Below are 16,872 nucleotides of genomic sequence, written 5' to 3'. Positions count from 1 at the left end.
GTGTCATTCATTCTCCATCTGAAGGAGCCAGTTGTTGTTTGCTTCATCACCATCTTTACTGCGTTATGGTCGGAGAAAGTTTTTGGGCAGATTTCCGCTTTCTTTATGTTCGACGCCATACTGCTAGTCACCCAAATTTGGTCAATCCGTGTCCATGTCATTTTGGCTTCAGAAAAGAAGGTTCCCTCTCTTTCTAATGGGTGTTTTGTTCTCCAAATGTCAATCAAGTCCATATTGTCAGTCATTTCAAAAAAAGTTTTTGGTAGTCTTCCATCTTTTGTGACTACCTGTCTTTGTGCTTTGTCCATATTTGTTGAAACTACTCCATTCATGTCTCCCATCTGGTTTCACCTCAGATCGTATAAATCTTTCGCCTTTTACTAAAGACTGCCATCAGTTTTTCATGGAAACTATGCGAAGATGCTTTCAGAGAAGCTTTTTAATTAAAAATATGAATTAAGCAGACATATGTTATTGTCTAATCTGACTGAATGCAAGGGCTCTTAACAATGTGTTGTTGTTTTTCAAGTTTGGATACCTGAGATGTTTTGAATTGGAAAAGCAAGAGGCTGAAGGTGCTGTAAACTTGTTGGGAACTTGTTGAGGGCTGTGGTAGAAGCTTCTACAGAACGACAAATCCCATTTGTTGTAATGTGACAATCAAACAGGCATACCTCTCAGAAAGGCATGGAGGGGGACACACATACACACCAAGAATCTTCCATTCCTCCCTGAAATGTCAAATGATGACTCCCAAAGATGACACTCAGAGATGTCAACATGCGAATTTCTTGTGGCTGTTATTCCACTGAAGCCAATGCGAATATCAGGAGGAGGAAGTTTGCAAACTCCTAACCAAGCTTGGCTTGCAGCTGGTTCTGAATGCGGAAGACAGTATATGCAGATCAGCTTTCCTCCAACTGGTACCTTCCAGATGTTCTGGATCACAACTCCTATCAGCTTCAGCCAGGTTGGCCCAAGGTCAAGATGATGGGAATTATAGTCCAAAATATCCGGAAGGCAGCATGTCAGGGAAGACTGATATAAATCATATTTTCTTCAAATGTACATTGGTGCATCACTGGCCTGAATTTTCCTATACCAGTGCTTCCCAAACATTTGAGACAGAAGGGTGGTTTCTTTGGGGGGGGTATTTGCTGCTTCATGTGACAGTATAATGTAGCCAGCCTGGATATTATTTACCTTATTCTACTCAGGAACATGTGGAAGGAACCTCAGTTGTGGTTCCTTCTCAGGCACCAGAATGTTTTCATCATCCAAGACATTGCTTTCCTTAAGTTGCTTTCAAGAGTTCTCCAAAGGTCAACACTCAGTGTGCCAGTGTGGTGTAGTGGTTAAGAGCGGAAGACTCGTAATCTAGGGAACCGGGTTCGCGTCTCCGCTCCTCCACATGCAGCTGCTGGGTGACCTTGGGCCAGTCACACTTCTTTGAAGTCTCTCAGCCCCACTCACCTCACAGAGTGTTTGTTGTGGGGGAGGAAGGGAAAGGAGAATGTTAGCCGCTTTGAGACTCCTTAAAGGGAGTGAAAGGCGGGATATCAAATCCAAACTCTTCTTCTTCTTCTTCATGAAGACAATAAAACTGTCAATTAATTTGCAGCAAGCAGACTGAATTATTTAAGGCAAGAGATGTTGTGCTGTTTGTCAAAGATAGCCACATTCTCAGACAAAACGATGTTGTATACAACCAACAATATTGTTCAAAAAGGGAATATTGTGGAATAGTATGAAGGGAAGTATATAAGTGATTATATACTATCTTGCAGTTTTATTATTATGGGGAATTTTGGATTCTGCTATTGGATGCATGTAAACCTAACAGGAAGACACCTTGCAAGAATGCTGCAATCCTAATCCCAGTGATCTGGTAGTAAATCCCACTAAATTCAATAAGATTTCCGGCTGAGTAGACACATTTAGGATTGTGCTGTTCTGATTTTCAGAGAAGGTGATGTGCTGCTGCTGGAATCAGCTTTGGGCCAGGAACCACTGCGTCGGGATGTTGCTCAGACGTGGTCCACATGGTTTGGTGCCCGCTAGGACAATTTCCCAGAGTGCAAAAGAGACTACAGAGAAATGGGAAATTCGTGCACAGATCTGCTTCAACTCAAAGCTTTCCACTGGCTCACAAGGCCAGATTGCAGCAGCACCTAACTCTTTAGTATCGTTCCTTGATTCTTCCCTACCTAAAACACTACCAGTTCTAAACGGGAGATGTACCATGGTGATGACAGGCCTTGCGGTGAACTGGAGAATAAACAAGAAGTCCTTGTTTGACAGGAAACACTATTTCTATGCAGAGATATGCTGTGAATGGGAATTTGCTGTACATTCTGTGCACAGGGAATAACCAGAATGAAATGGTAACCAGAAACGTGAGGATCAAGCAGATTTTCAAGGGATTGATAATGACTTAAACCACAATGTGAACAAAGAGAGTCGCAGTTAAAAAAATAGTCCCTTTCCCACAAAATTACAAAAACCCACTGCATGGAGAAAACTAGCATTTCAGAGATCTAGATTAGAACTTGGGCAGCCCAAAAAGTTTTATCATGTGATGAGTTGTATGGTGAATTGGGCTGAAATCAGCTATATTAGCTGCCGTTTGGTTATGCCATGTCATTAAATATTGCAAGAAAGGTGCCTGAATATTGAGACAGACATTTGTCGTAGAAATATTTATTCCACACCAACCTCACTTGATGCGAAAGTTGAATCATTTATTTCTGGGTTTAATATTTGATTTCATCATTTGATGTGCTTAAGAGGTGAATAATAATAATAATAGTAATGTGGCTTTTGTTGTTTTGTTTTTAATCATTTGCTTGTTTTTATCCTGTATTTTATTCTGTGAACCACTCTGAGATCTTACGATGAAGGGCAGTATATAAATCTAATACATAATAATAATTTTATTAGATGAGGTGTGTAGATCAGCAAGAATAAGCCAGTCATAAAGCAAAGCAAAGAGACAGCATTTGATCTATTTATTCACAGTTAAAATTAAAATTAAAATCTTCACGATGTTGTATATATTATATACATTAAGTTGCTGTGCATCTTTGCATGCAGGATTTGGGGGAAGCCAGTAAGCCTTGACAGACAGCACAATGAGCATTTAAAACAGATTGCTCTTCCCACATGAAGATTTGTGAAGGAGTCTTTTCAATGTGCTTAATCCTATTTACAACCCCTAATTGGAGTAATCTGTTTGTGAAAAACACCAAAGTCTCCAGTCTTCAGGCAGGCTCATCAGTTTCAGAGGAAATAAAAGTGCTATTTGTTTTTATCATCCATCAAACCCAATCCCAAAAGAACATCATAACGACGTCAATTTTAATGATGATCTATTTCATCTTAAATTAGAATAAAGCTAGCCTGTGCTTGGCAAAACGACAATGGCAGACTCTGTTAAGAGACCTTGTAAACACAACCTAGCAAAGTGATTTTGAATCCTTAGTCCCTTTCTTCAACTGGGAAAAGAGCAGATTACGCACACCTCCTGATTTTCCAATTCAGTTTCAGTGCATGTAAAGCACACATAAAAAGAGTGCTTTACAAAACACATATAATTTAAATATGGACCTTTTGTGCATGCTTTCAAAAAATCTGCATGAAACAGGATGGAACGGTATAGTACACACAGCTCTAGGATAGCTCAGATGGTAGAGCATGAGACTCTTAATCTCAGGGTTGTGGGTTCAATCGCCATGTTGGGCAAAAGATTCCTGCATTGCAGAAGGTTGGGCTAGATGATTCTAGTGCTCCCTTCAAACTCTACAATTGTATGATTCTATGACAGATCTAGAGGGACGCGGGTGGTGCTGTGGGTTAAACCACAGAACTTAGGGCTTGCCGATCAGAAGGTCAGTGGTTCAAATCCCTGCGAGTTCCTGTTGCTCGGTCCCTGCTCCTGCCAACCTAGCAGTTCGAAAGCATGTCAAAGTACAAGTAGATAAATAGGTACCGCTCTGGCGGGAAGGTAAACGGCGTTTCCATGCACTGCTCTGGTTCGCCAGAAGCAGCTTAGTCATGCTGGCCACATGACCCGGAAGCTGTACACCGGCTTCCTCGGCCAATAAAGCGAGATGAGCGCTGCAACCCCAGAGTCGTCCACGACTGGACCTAATGGTCAGGGATCCCTTTACCTTTATGACAGATCTATGGCTAAGCACCACCAAGATTGAAATGGGACAGAATCAGCTGCTCAGTCCGTCCCTATCTACATTTGAATGGGCCAAAATATTTTTTGGCCACTTCTATCTATTAGAATAATTTCAATGTGCAGAGCATACTTAGCAATCCTCCTTAGCAAGTCAATTTTCTCCAGCATTTCCAGAAATGATTGATTAGCATAATAGCATCTCCATCTGCATCATTCTGTATGATTAAAAAAGCACATTTTGAGTCTCTTTATCTCTATCTCCCTCCCTCTTTGAATAAGTATATACATGAATATATGAGCCCTAGGGTTCCTGGTGCTTATTCAAAAAAAGTGTGTAGAGTGTCCATTGACTTGTAAGGAATTCACCATTTCCTTCTGTTCCCTTAGGAACCTCAATGCAACTCTAAGGATTCTAGGAATATCACCTATCCCCACTTCAGACAACAGAGGAGCTGAAGAGTTTTTCAATAAGGGATATGTCTTTAAAACTACATATGTATCCTGTTATCCCATGTTACCTTTGCAAAAATCCTGTGAAGTAAGGAAGGCTGAGAGATTTCCCAATACTATCCAGTGACTTTCAGAAGACCTTCAAAAATTTGAACCCTCAACACCACCACGTTGCCCAGTCTTTCAAACAAAGAACAGCCCCTTATACCACAACAAGAAAAGGGAGATATATATATATATATATATATATATATATATATATATATATATTCATTAAATTTGTTTCCTGTTGGGTCAAGTATTATGCCACTTCTATTCTTGCTAAGATTTCTGAAACAAATGTGATATATATGAATAGAAATCACTCTCTGAAATGGTTTCATCATGGTGACAATACTCATGGTTGAGCTTCTAAAAGTGAAAACGCTAGACTGTCTATGAATCCCGGGGAAGAAATGGAACCACACATTGAAGTGCAAGTTGAACTTGAGGTTAAGCATGAGGTTTAAGTGCGTTGTTGGAAAATCTTTTGTTGAACTTAAGTGCCTTGAAACAGGCTCATTGTCTCTCAATGTGTCTTGCCTGTTGCCTGGGAGCTCTGGGGTGCACACAATACATTTTCTCCAGCTAATTCTAGGATGAACGAGAGATCTCTGTGAGCTCCTAAAGTGGGGGGTTTATAATTAAAATTGCAACTGAACAGGCCAGAAGGGAATGAAGTGCTCAGGGTACCCTCCAATTAAACTCCTCCTAAAACGGGACTCAGCTGCTGTTACACTTCTTCCAGGCCAGAGGTGACTTCTTAGTAGCCTTGCTGGTAAATAAAGAATGAGGCTGTACTGAATGAGTCTGATGTGCTATGTAATTGGCTGTGCACAATTCGGCTGTGATATGTAAATGTTCTCCTGACTCAGTGCTGTTTTGTATAACGAAAGGAGAAATCCTTGCGTGCCCTTTTGCAGTGATTGGGACTTATTAGTCTGTGACGGGCGTCTTCTAGGTATAGGTAGACTGACGCAGACCAGGGAAGGACAGGGGAGAATCGCATGTGGGGTTTTCTGCCACAGGACCATGTCTCCCCATATGAGCCTGTCAGGGCTTTGAGATCTTCTGGGGAAGCTTTTCTCTCCATCCGGCACCTTTGTAGGCATGTTTGGTAAGAACACAAGAAAGGGCCTTCTCAGCGGCTGCTCCCCGTTTGTGGAACCCTCTTCCACAAGAAGGGAGAGAAAGTCCCCTCTCTGCTTTCCTTTCACGAGTAGGAAAATACATATTTTGTTCCAACAGACCTTTGGTCACTAATATCCATGATTTCTGATAGTTTGATACACTTATAGGATGAGATGATAGTAGACATCTAATAGTAAGACGTTTAAAACAAGTTGGAAGAAAAATTAGGAACCTCTTGTTGGAATCTCATAGAGTTAACGGTTTTGTGAGGACATTTGAACCGGCAAACTATGGTTTTGGGATAATTATTGATCCTGCTTCAAAGCATGGTTTCAATTTGCAGTTAGGAGGCAAAACACTTAACTTTTGCAGCTGAAGAATGAGATAATAATGCTTTAAATAAATAAATACAGTGGTACCTTGGGTTACATACGCTTCAGGTTACATACACTTCAGGTTACAGACTCCGCTAACCCAGAAATAGTACCTTGGGTTAAGAACTTTGCTTCAGGATGAGAACAGAAATCGTGCTCTGGCGGTACGGCGGCAGCAGGAGGCCCCATTAGCTTATGTGGTGCTTCAGGTTAAGAACAGTTTCAGGTTAAGAACGGACCTCCGGAACGAATTAAATACTTAACCCGAGGTACCACTGTACCATAGTTTGCCAGTTCAAACAATACAGCAAATGATGCTTAGTGGAAACCAGGAGGGTAAGAGGGGAACCAGTTCATGTAAGGGTAGGTGACTGGGGACAGTGGGAGGGAGCTTTGCTTTGCCATTCCATCTGAATTAGCCTTCATTGCCAATATGACGCATGCATCTACTTTTGCTGGCAAATAAGTGCTGATATCCAATTTAAGTCATACTTAGAGTGGACCTATTGAAACCAATGGATTTACTTAACGATGAACACTGGATATCATTCATAGAATTTGTATAATAAGCAGGAGGTTATTAGAATGTATAATACCAAAAGAGTAGGCAAAATTAGAGACGGGTGAAAAGTTCAGTTTCAATTGGCTCAGAATCAGCTTTGTCATTCCTCTGGCAAAAAGCTTGTTTATTCTGATCCAATTGGAATCAAAATTTGCTCTGTTGCAGGGTTGGCAGACTGTTCAGGATATGAACAGTTGTAAGTTTAGGGGGTTAGTCTAGATGATGCTCCTTGCCCCTTCCCGTTCTTGGGGTCCTTAACCCAGCTGACAAGAGGAGTTCCTGGAACACCAGTACAATAATTGTGGGTGCCATGAAGCAGATCCCTTCTCTGTTTCCCTGTGAGTCACCAATCCCCTTCCACTTAAGCACCTCCAAATCCCTACCCACCTACCTGCAAATCTCTAAGCCTCTTCCACCCATATGTTTACCTGGCTGTGAGGAAAGTTGGAGGTCTATCTCTCTTCTCTGGCTTCTGGTCCCCAAAGCAATGTAACAGAGCACATCAAACACAACCCTCCCAGGGATACAAATGCCTGCAGCAGTTGTGGAAAAATTAAATTTCCCAGTATTAATTTGTGCCGGAAAGAGAAAGACCAAAACAGAAGTAGCCAGGTGTCAGGGAGAGGCTAGTAGATTTTGAGGGGGAAAGCGCTGTGTTCTTATTTGGTTCCGATTAAAATCTAAGCTGAAGAAGAACTGGGTGTGCTTCATGCTTTTCATAATTATGGCTAGAAGCAGATGAGCATAAAACATGTACTGGTGGCAAGTAATAAAACTCCCTTTATCACAGATAGGAAACAAAGTGAGCAAGTATGGGAAGCATAATAAATGAAGACAGAAGATTCAGAAAAGATAAATAATTTCATAAGAAGAAGCACATGCTAGCCTGAGGAATATTTTTCAGCGCTGAAAAACAAATATACCCACACATATACGCATAGATATGGAGCAGAGGCTCATACAGATGTTTAGCAAAATGGAAGAAAGGAGACTTGAGGCTTTTGAGATGAGGGTTTGGAGAAAAACACATAAACTTTATTAGATGTAAAAGAAAACTAATAAAGAAATATTGAACAGGACTGGAGAGGGACGAAGGCTGCTGCAAAATATGAAGAGGTGAGGTGATCAAATAGGATCAAGGCCTCCCTCCAAGACACAGGCTGAGGGAAGGTTGCCATCTCACAGGGAAGTGGGCAAATCCAGCTGCAATCCATACATGGACAGCCCCCACCTCTATGCCACGGTCACCCTACCTACCTGCCTTCATTTGCTAGACCCTGGCAATTTTCTGGGCTACATGGCACCCATTCTGGACAGAGTCAGCTGTCAATAAGAACTGACCTGGGTGACAGTAACAGTAGTGTAGGGCTTGTGGTGTTGTTTGGTTTCAGTTTAGTTTGCTAGGACACAGATGTTATGTACTGAAGTTCTCACCCTGGGCCAGCAGGGGGATACTGTAGATAGTTTTCACTCAGGTCCACACATGCAAATAAGGAATTGAAAGTGACGTTCAGTGATTGGATAGTTACAGAAAGTTCTTACTGTTGCGTTGTAGTGGAGCTCTATATAAGCAGGCTGGCTGAACCCTTCAGTTCAGTTCTGTTCTGGCCCATGAATAAACAAGAGCTGTTTGAAGAATCGCTGTGTCGTCTGATATGTTCACCCACAACTTAACAACAGAGATGGCTTCTCAGGTGTGCCAGAACTTTTGTGCTGACTGTGAAGCTACCTTGAACCAGCTAGTGAATTTGCAGCTGTATGCTAGCTATTTGGATCTGTCCACGTCCTACCACTTGGACCGTGGTTATGTTGCCTTGTGTCATGTGGCCAGGTTCCTGAAGGAGCAGTCCCAAGAAAAGTGGGAGCATGCAGATAAGTTCCTGAAATATCAGAACAAGAGAGGAGAGCACATCTTGCTGAAGGACCCCAAGAAGCCAGAGAAGGATGAGTGGGGCAACAGCCTGGATGCCCTGCAGAGTGCCCTACAGGTGGAGAAAAAGGTGAGCCACACGCTCTGGATCTGCACAAGCTCGCAACAGAGAAGGGAGACCCTCATCTGTGTGACTTCCTGGAGTCTGAGTACCTGGAGGAAGAGGTGAAGGTCATCAAGCAGTTGGGAGACCACCTCACAAACCTGAGGCACCTGGGACTGCTGCAGAACAGCATTGGGGAGTACCTGTTTGACAACCTCATTTTGAAGAAGAGCAGCTAATGCTCTCATCACTTTAGAAAAAGAGTGAAATTTGTAGTCAAGTTTGTGTAGTGTATGTTCAAGAAAAAAGAAAGAAAGAAAGAAAGAAAGAAAGAAAGAAAGAAAGAAAGAACCTGGGTAAAGAGGCCTTTAAATTGTTTGAGTTGATATTTGCTTCTCGCCTTTCCAACAATCATGTCAACTGCAAAGCGTCTCACAATAGCACCATTAAAAATTAACAAATATTACAGTCACTATAATCATATCAAAACCACAGCAGCATATAAATAAGGCAGAAAACAAACAAATTCAGCCAGCGATATGCAATTCAATGCAAACTCATAGTGATTCAGAATATCAGAAATGGCTGCAAGTCGTCTCAAGGCTCCATCCAGACAAGCAAAAGTCATTATTAACAGAGTCTAAGACACATCCCAGGCAGGCCAAAGCACTCAAGACAGGTACAAAACATGGCTGGTGAGCGGTGTGGCCTGGAAAAATGATGCAATTAGGGTTGCCACCTGTCCTGTATAATACAGGATTGTCCTGTATTTCAGGTCTTCTCTCTCTCTCTCTCTCCTGTCTGCCCCACCCTGCCAAATTGGGGGTCCTCTCCAAATGCATGTGTTTGAAAGGGTGTGCGAAAGGTCATGTATTTAAGTTCTGGACAGCCAAGCACAGAGAGATCCACAAATTAATATAAATCAGTCAGATGGGTGGGGTACAAATAACAAAACTATTATTAGTTGTAGTATTTTGTGTGTGTTTGTGTGCGTGGCAAATTCCAGAGGGGCCATCCTATTAGGCTGCCATGGGTTGTAATGGATTGCTTTGAAGTCACTTGGGCACTGGGGAATCTCCCACCAACTGCCCCACCCTGCCCTGTCCAGTATTTTGCCAGAACAAAGGTGGCAACGCTAGGTCCAGCAGGGGAGGGGGCGCCTTGGGAGAAGCCTAAGAGAGGCTCTGAGGGATACATTTGGCCTCTGGGTCTATGGTTCCCCATCCCTCCTTGAGATGCTTTCAGTCCAGGCGCTGCAAGCTAACAGCAGATTGACACAGCTTCAGTTCACTATTAACTCATAATAAAGTTTCCAGTTGTATTTGAACTGATTTTACAAAGGCAACGGCAAAAAACCCCTTTAGCTAAATAATTATGTGTCATACTTCTTGATTACTTTTTTTATAAAAAAAATATATGTCATGGGGTTGGTTTTTGTTGGGTGTTTTTAAACCACAGGCAGATCAGAACCTTTCAGTGTAAGTTACCATGGCAAACCCACTTGCTGTTATACTACTGAACTAGATAATGAATTAACCACAGCACCATCCGTATCTCTTCAACTAAGAACAGACATTGTCTGCATTATATCGTTTACTGGCTGGCCACGTAATACAACTGTGATCGGCAAGAAAATACGTTATCTCACACTGATAGGACATGAATATCTATTTTTATGCCGTTTCTTCGACAGAGGCCCCCTTTCTTAACGATAAGAAATAATTATCTCCCTTGAAAGTAAGTCTTTGTGTTCATGTGGAGCACATACATGTGGTTTTTCAAACAGTTATCCCGTATTGAATGGTGCTTGGTGCCCCAATGAGGCCAGGGAGAGGGATATATGGTTCGGTCACAAGGGGGCACTCGACGCTAGTTGTATCTGGGAGCAGTCTGGAGTTTCCTATACATACATATATATATATATATATATATATATATATATATATATATATACACACACACACACACACACACACACACGTTTTTATTAATTTTTTAACATATCATTTCCAACAATCATTTAACATACATTCTTATCTTATAGACTTTTAGACTTCCGTCAACTACCTCTGAAGATTTTCCATTCTTTACCACTTAATCTGCATTTCTTAATTTCTCTATTACTTTTAATTCTCCTTAACTAATAATTCTCTTCATAGTCTTCTGTCAGGGAACTGCCATCAGGGACGGAGAGAGAGAGAGAGCTCCAGAGGGATTCCAAAGAGAGTCCCGGGCTGGGGAGAGGCAGCCCGTCTTCTGGAGAAGGGAGGCAGAGTAGCACCAGTGGAGAAGGGGGGCAGATGGGGGAATCGGCAAGGCAGTCCCATGATTCCTTACCGGGGACCAGCGGGGAGAGAGAGGGTCCCCAGCTGCCTACACCCTTCTTGCGCAGAAGGCTTCCGCGCAGGGAGAGTAGGAGGAGACTAGGCGTCAAAGAACTTTTATGCTGGAAGAAGTTGAAGAAACGCCCACTGACGGATTCTGCCAGCGATTTGAGACAGCCACGGGTGAGTGACTGTCCGGACAGAAAAGGTTCACTCAGAGAAGCCAGCCTGGTGTTGGCACCGATTTATGCACGAGCAACCCCTAGAACCATTACATCTTCCTTGCAATATTTCGCATAGTCCTCCTTACAAAACTTCTTGCAGTCCTACTAGCATAATCTGTTTATTACAATTGCTTTTCAAATAGTTCAAATATTTACTCCAGTCCTCTAAGAATCTCTGGTCCCGCAGGTTTCAAATCCTTCCTGTCAAGTTTGTCTAATTCTGCATAGTCCATTAATTTCATTTGCCACTCTTCTTTCGTCGGCAGTCTGGAGTTTCCTGTATGTGTTTAAGAAAGAATCAGTAAAGTTATTGCCTCAAATCCTTACAGGGTGTGTGTGTGCGTTGCGTGGCTCTTGCCCGCCATTTCTACTCTGGTGTGAGGCAGGTTCCCAGACAATGGCTGTGTACACATCGTACATTTCAAGCACATCCCTCAAAGAACCCCAAGAACTGTAGTTTACCCCTCACAGAGCTATAATTCCCAGCACCCTTAACAAAGGAAAAGGTGATGAAGCTCCACTACCTGCAGCTGTTAACTGTTCATCATCTGCTATAGCCTCTGTCTTCCTCCTCCTCCTCTGTCCAGCAAGGTTTGGGCAGCAACAGCAGCAGCTTCAAGGCAATTCAAGGCAGTGGCAGGAACCTGGTCTCTTGGAGGAAGGTTCAATTTTGCCTCTTTGGAACCCAGTTTTCATCGTGACTGTAATAATGGTTGTTCTTGTCCTGTCTTGTCAGTTTACAGAAATCAGCTGGGAGAGGATGTTTTCTCTCCCTTCCCCTCCATGAAGAAGAAGAAGAAGAAGAAGAAGAAGAAGAAGAAGAAGAAGAAGAAGAAGAAGAAGAAGAAGAAAGGGAGGAGGAGGAGTTTGGATTTGATATCCCGCTTTATCACTACCTTACGCGGGTGGCGCTGTGGGTTAAAACCACAGAGCCTAGGGCTTGCCATTCAGAAGATTGGCGGTTTGAATCCCCGCGACGGAGTGAGCTCCCATTGCTTGGTCCCTGCTCCTGCCAATCTAGCAGTTCAAAAGCACGTCAAAGTGCAAGTAGATAAATAGGTACCGCTCTGGCGGGAAGGTAAACGGCGTTTCCGTTCGCTGCTCTGGTTCGCCAGAAGCGGCTTAGTCATGCTGGCCACATGACCCGGAAGCTGTATGCCAGCTCCCTCGGCCAGTAAAGCGAGATAAGCGCCGCAACCCCAGAGTTGGACACAACTGGACCTAATGGTCAGGGGTCCCTTTAAGGAGTCTCAAAGCAGCTAACAATCTCGTTTCCCTCCCTCCCTTACAACAAACACTCTGTGAGGTGAGTGAGGCTGAGACACTTCAGAGAAGTGTGACTAGCCCAAGGTCACGCAGCAGCTGTGTGCGGTAGAGCGGTAATGCGAACCCGGTTCACCAGATTACGAGTCCTCTGCTCTTAACCACTACACCACACTGGCTCTCTCATGGAATTAACTCTGCTTTCCTGCTAAAACCTGCAGGGCATGTACAGGCAGAGGAGCAGAGGGCAATTGAAAAGTTGGCAACACTTTTAATATGTACGAGGGTCTCCTTCTGTAGAAAAAGTTCAGGAGGCTCAGAGGGATGGTCTCATCTGACTATCAACATGCAAATTCGAGCAACTACTCCTCCACTTGCATTTGTGCATAGGAATAAATATATGGGAATCTTTTGCATACCCTCTTCTTTAATAACATGCAAGTGACCACTCTAACCCTATGCTTACTTTGCTTCCAAGGAAAATGTCAGAGAGAGAGAGAGAGCTGGATTGATATATCCCCTGCATTCCCTAGGAGAGGATTGAGAGCTTTCCAATCCTCAGCAGACACTGGGGCTGAGCCACTGTTGTAAAGTGAGTAGTGTGGGTATGTGAAGTGGCAGGCATTAAAAATGAAAATAAGAAATTGTATCCCGGTCAACTCTTTATTGTTGAATGTGCTATTGTTATGCTGCTCATCATGAGATATAACGCAAGATTGGGAGACAGAACGTTAACATGCCTTTGGCAACAAAATACCTGGGTTCAGACCTGGCCTATATAATTACAATGAGGCAAGGCTAGACGTTTGCACAGAGACCTCACTGTAGCACAAATTGCAGAAGAGTTTATCTAGTGGTGGTTCTAGGCTAAACTATTTCACAACAAAGTAAATCTGTGTTTTGCAGAGTTGTAAGGTAAAAAGGTAAAGGACCCCTGGACGGTTAAGTCTAGGCAAAGGCGGCTATGGGGTTGCGGCACTCATCTCACTTTCAGGCGGAGGGAGACGCCATTTGTCCACAGACAGCTTCCCGGGTCATGTGGCCAGCATGACTAAACCACTTCTGGCGCAACGGGACACCGTGACGGAAACCAGAACGCACAGAAACGCCGTTTACCTTCCCGCCACAGCGGTACCTATTTATCTACTCGCACTGGTGTGCTTTCGAACTGCTAGGTTAGCAGGAGCTGGGACCGAGCAACGGGAGCTCACCCCATCACAGGGATTTGAACTGCCGGGCCTCAGATCAGCAAACCCAAGAGGCTCAGTGGTTTAGGGCACAGTGCCACCCGCAGAGTTGTATGCTAATAGAAAAGATGGAAGGCCAGGGAACCTTCTCTCCAATTTAACTTATTAATGCACCCTAGTTTAAAAATAGTGGGGTGGACTTGAAAGAGGATTTACTGAGTATCCAAGCTCAAGGAATTTGGCTGCAGACTTACTCTAGTCATGTTAAAAGTGTTCAAATGGGTAGCATAGTCTTTTTTTTTTTTTTTTTTGGTAGGACATCCCAAAAGGATGTTGAGGGACACAGAGCCTTCACTTGGTACCAAGCAATCTTGACTGTGTGTGTGATTTTTCATCTTATGATTTTCCATCCTAATACTCTCATCCCATTCTAAAGTTAAATAATTAGCAGTTTCCCCCCTCATGTTTAGTGTTTTTGAATCAGCTTCCTTTTATCCTTATAAAATGGTTGATGCCTCTGACTCCGGCACTGGAGACATAAAACGCGAAAGAGCATTTGAAAGACTCAGTGGGCATAAATGCTTCACTTTAATCCTCCCAGGCCCTTTGGCAACCAATAATGTCACAAGGGCAAGTGGACAATGAATGCTTTTAAACGTTCTCGTTTCCTCCATCCGTTTAAGCGAAGTGAGAACCTACAAGGCTGTCCATAAATATAAGTCAGACTCACGCAAGGAAAAAAATAAAGGAAGTTTGTAAGCAAACTCTGTCTGTAACCACAGCAGATGCTCTTAAAATACTTTAGGTTGTATCTAGACAAAGGTGCATGTAGGTTCTGCAGAAATCAACCAGAACAGTTGGCCATGTAGCACTGTAGCCTTTGACTGGATCCGGCCCATTACTTTTAAAAACAGTATTTCCTTTGAACTGGCCTTTGATCATAAAATCATAGAACTGTAGAATTCTACAGTCCTAGTCCAACCCCCTTCAGTGCAGGAATACTGCCACAGCGAGCCTTCTGGTTCACAGCCAGACACACTGACAAATTTGTTAACATGAATCTTGCCCCCACCCTGTCCTGACATCTCTTCCCCGCAGCAGAAACTAGGAATGTTACCTTTGTTAAGCAGTGAAGCGCAGCACTATAAATATTTGGAAAGTAATGCTGAAAAGGTGCTGGATATTGAAAATTGCTGTTAGTGGGTTCAAATGCAAAAAGGTAACATTTGGGCATCTACAGGTGTGAGAACCAACAAAACACTGCAAAATAGATTGCTGTTCAAGATTCTAGCTGTCTCCTTTCATTCATTCTCCCAACTCTATGCTCCATGCTCATTTTCCTATATTTCTTTGTACTTTTGCAAAACCTGGAGCCTGTTGATACCTGCCATTTGTGAGTTGTGCCATTTTGGTTACCTAAGCAACAACACTCAGGACCTGAGCATCAGAAACCCATCTTACCAGAATAAGGCAAGGGAACCCCATTTTCTGAAACCCAGAAATTCACCCCAAATAGCCAAATAAATGGTTTTATTTAGTTCCAAAGGTAATAAAGATGTTGATGGAGGGGAGAAGACCTGAGTAGCCATGTGGGTGAGTTAGGGTCAGCCATCATCCCCGAGATGTGACAGCCTGGACTCAGGGTCCCCCTTCTGACTGGCAGATTGGGCAATATCATACATTAGAAAGGGCCAGACAGAAGCCCATCATACTCACAAGATAGTGTATGCAATTCACCAGGCACAGCAAGAAGAGATAGTGCCAACTGATTCAAGATAATAAAGGGGAATGTAAATACTTTCTTTAAAAGGTGAAAAACAGATGTATAATCGCTGCCTTTAGGTATGTCTGGGACTCACATTTATGCTTGTCACTACACCTCTTTCCAGACATATTTTCTAACATGTTGATGATGCTTTTTGAAATGCATTATGGGAAACTGTAAAGGTAAAGGGACCCCTGACCATTAGGTCCAGTCGTGGCTGACTCTGGGGTTGCAGCGCTCATCTCACTTTACTGGATGAGGGAGCCGGCGTACAGCTTCCGGGTCATGTGGCCAGCATGACTAAGAGGCTTCTGACAAACCAGAGCAGTGCACGGAAACGCCGTTTACCTTCCCGCTAGAACGGTACCTATTTATCTACTTGGACTTTGATGTGCTTTCGAACTGCTAGGCTGGCAGGAGCAGGGACCGAGCAACAGGAACTCACCCCGTCATGGGGATTTGAACCACTGACCTTCTGATCGGCAAGCCCTAAGTTCTGTGGTTTAGACCACAGCGCCACCCTTTAGGAACTTTTAAAAGTAGATGTTCTGGGTGCTTCATCTTTGCTTTGCTTGGGAGTAGAAACTTTGTTGCAGCAAATAAAATGATCAGGCTTATTAGCCACTGTTTTGCTTCTTTAACTTGGCTCTCTCTCTTGAACCTGACTGGTTTTGAAGCCGCAGATCCTGACGAATTTGGGAAACCTTTTAAGAAGGGTACCCCAAGTTTTGGTACTTCCTTAACAGCATCATCCTTCGGTCCAAAGTTTTTGTACCTTGTACGAACAGAGGAGGTAGGATAGATAGGATACCTGAGGCACACACAGCTCCTGTAGCACAAATTACTCCTTGTTCTACTGCATCTTAAGCTACTCCATAGTAGTGGCTGCTGCACCAGTTTACTGACCTACATTAAGATCAGTTTCCTGTACCTGGTGTCTTTCTGCATTCACACTGTTATAGGATATACAGTCCTTATTGTACAGAGCAAAGGGGCAAACTCCCCTCCACATTTTGCAAAGTGAGGTAGGTGAAGGTGCTTGCTTAACAAACTGTTAGGTCGCTTGAGCAAGAAAGGCAAATCACTCCCAGCTTCTACCTGGGTGTGTGCATGTGGTAAGGAACGTGGGGTTAAGGGAGAAAGACATTGACATCTAGCAGGAGCTTTTATAGTTGGCTAGCAAGAGGTGCAGTGCTGTGATAATAAAATAAGAATAATACTTAATATATTATTATTATTTTATTATTATTATATTAATATAATATAATTAAGGATGGAATAACAAAGTGAATAACACAACAATAACAAAAATAATAGTAGGTAAAGATCGCACAGGGGTGGAGGGAAGTACTGGGCTGTGGGGGAGGGAGGTGAAGGGATTAATTGAAATTGTT

The 16,872-nt window shown here is 43.1% G+C and overlaps 1 pseudogene; it reads left to right on the top strand.

The window, feature by feature from the left end:
• Nucleotides 1–8,418: 8,418 nt before the first annotated feature.
• On the top strand, nucleotides 8,419–8,954 carry LOC128420812 (ferritin heavy chain A-like; annotated as a pseudogene).
• The last annotated feature ends 7,918 nt before the right edge of the window (nucleotides 8,955–16,872 follow it).

Source organism: Podarcis raffonei, chromosome 9 (genome assembly GCF_027172205.1).
Source record: "Podarcis raffonei isolate rPodRaf1 chromosome 9, rPodRaf1.pri, whole genome shotgun sequence".
In the NCBI taxonomy this organism is placed as follows: domain Eukaryota; kingdom Metazoa; phylum Chordata; class Lepidosauria; order Squamata; family Lacertidae; genus Podarcis; species Podarcis raffonei.
This window is presented reverse-complemented; position numbering and strand designations above follow the sequence as displayed.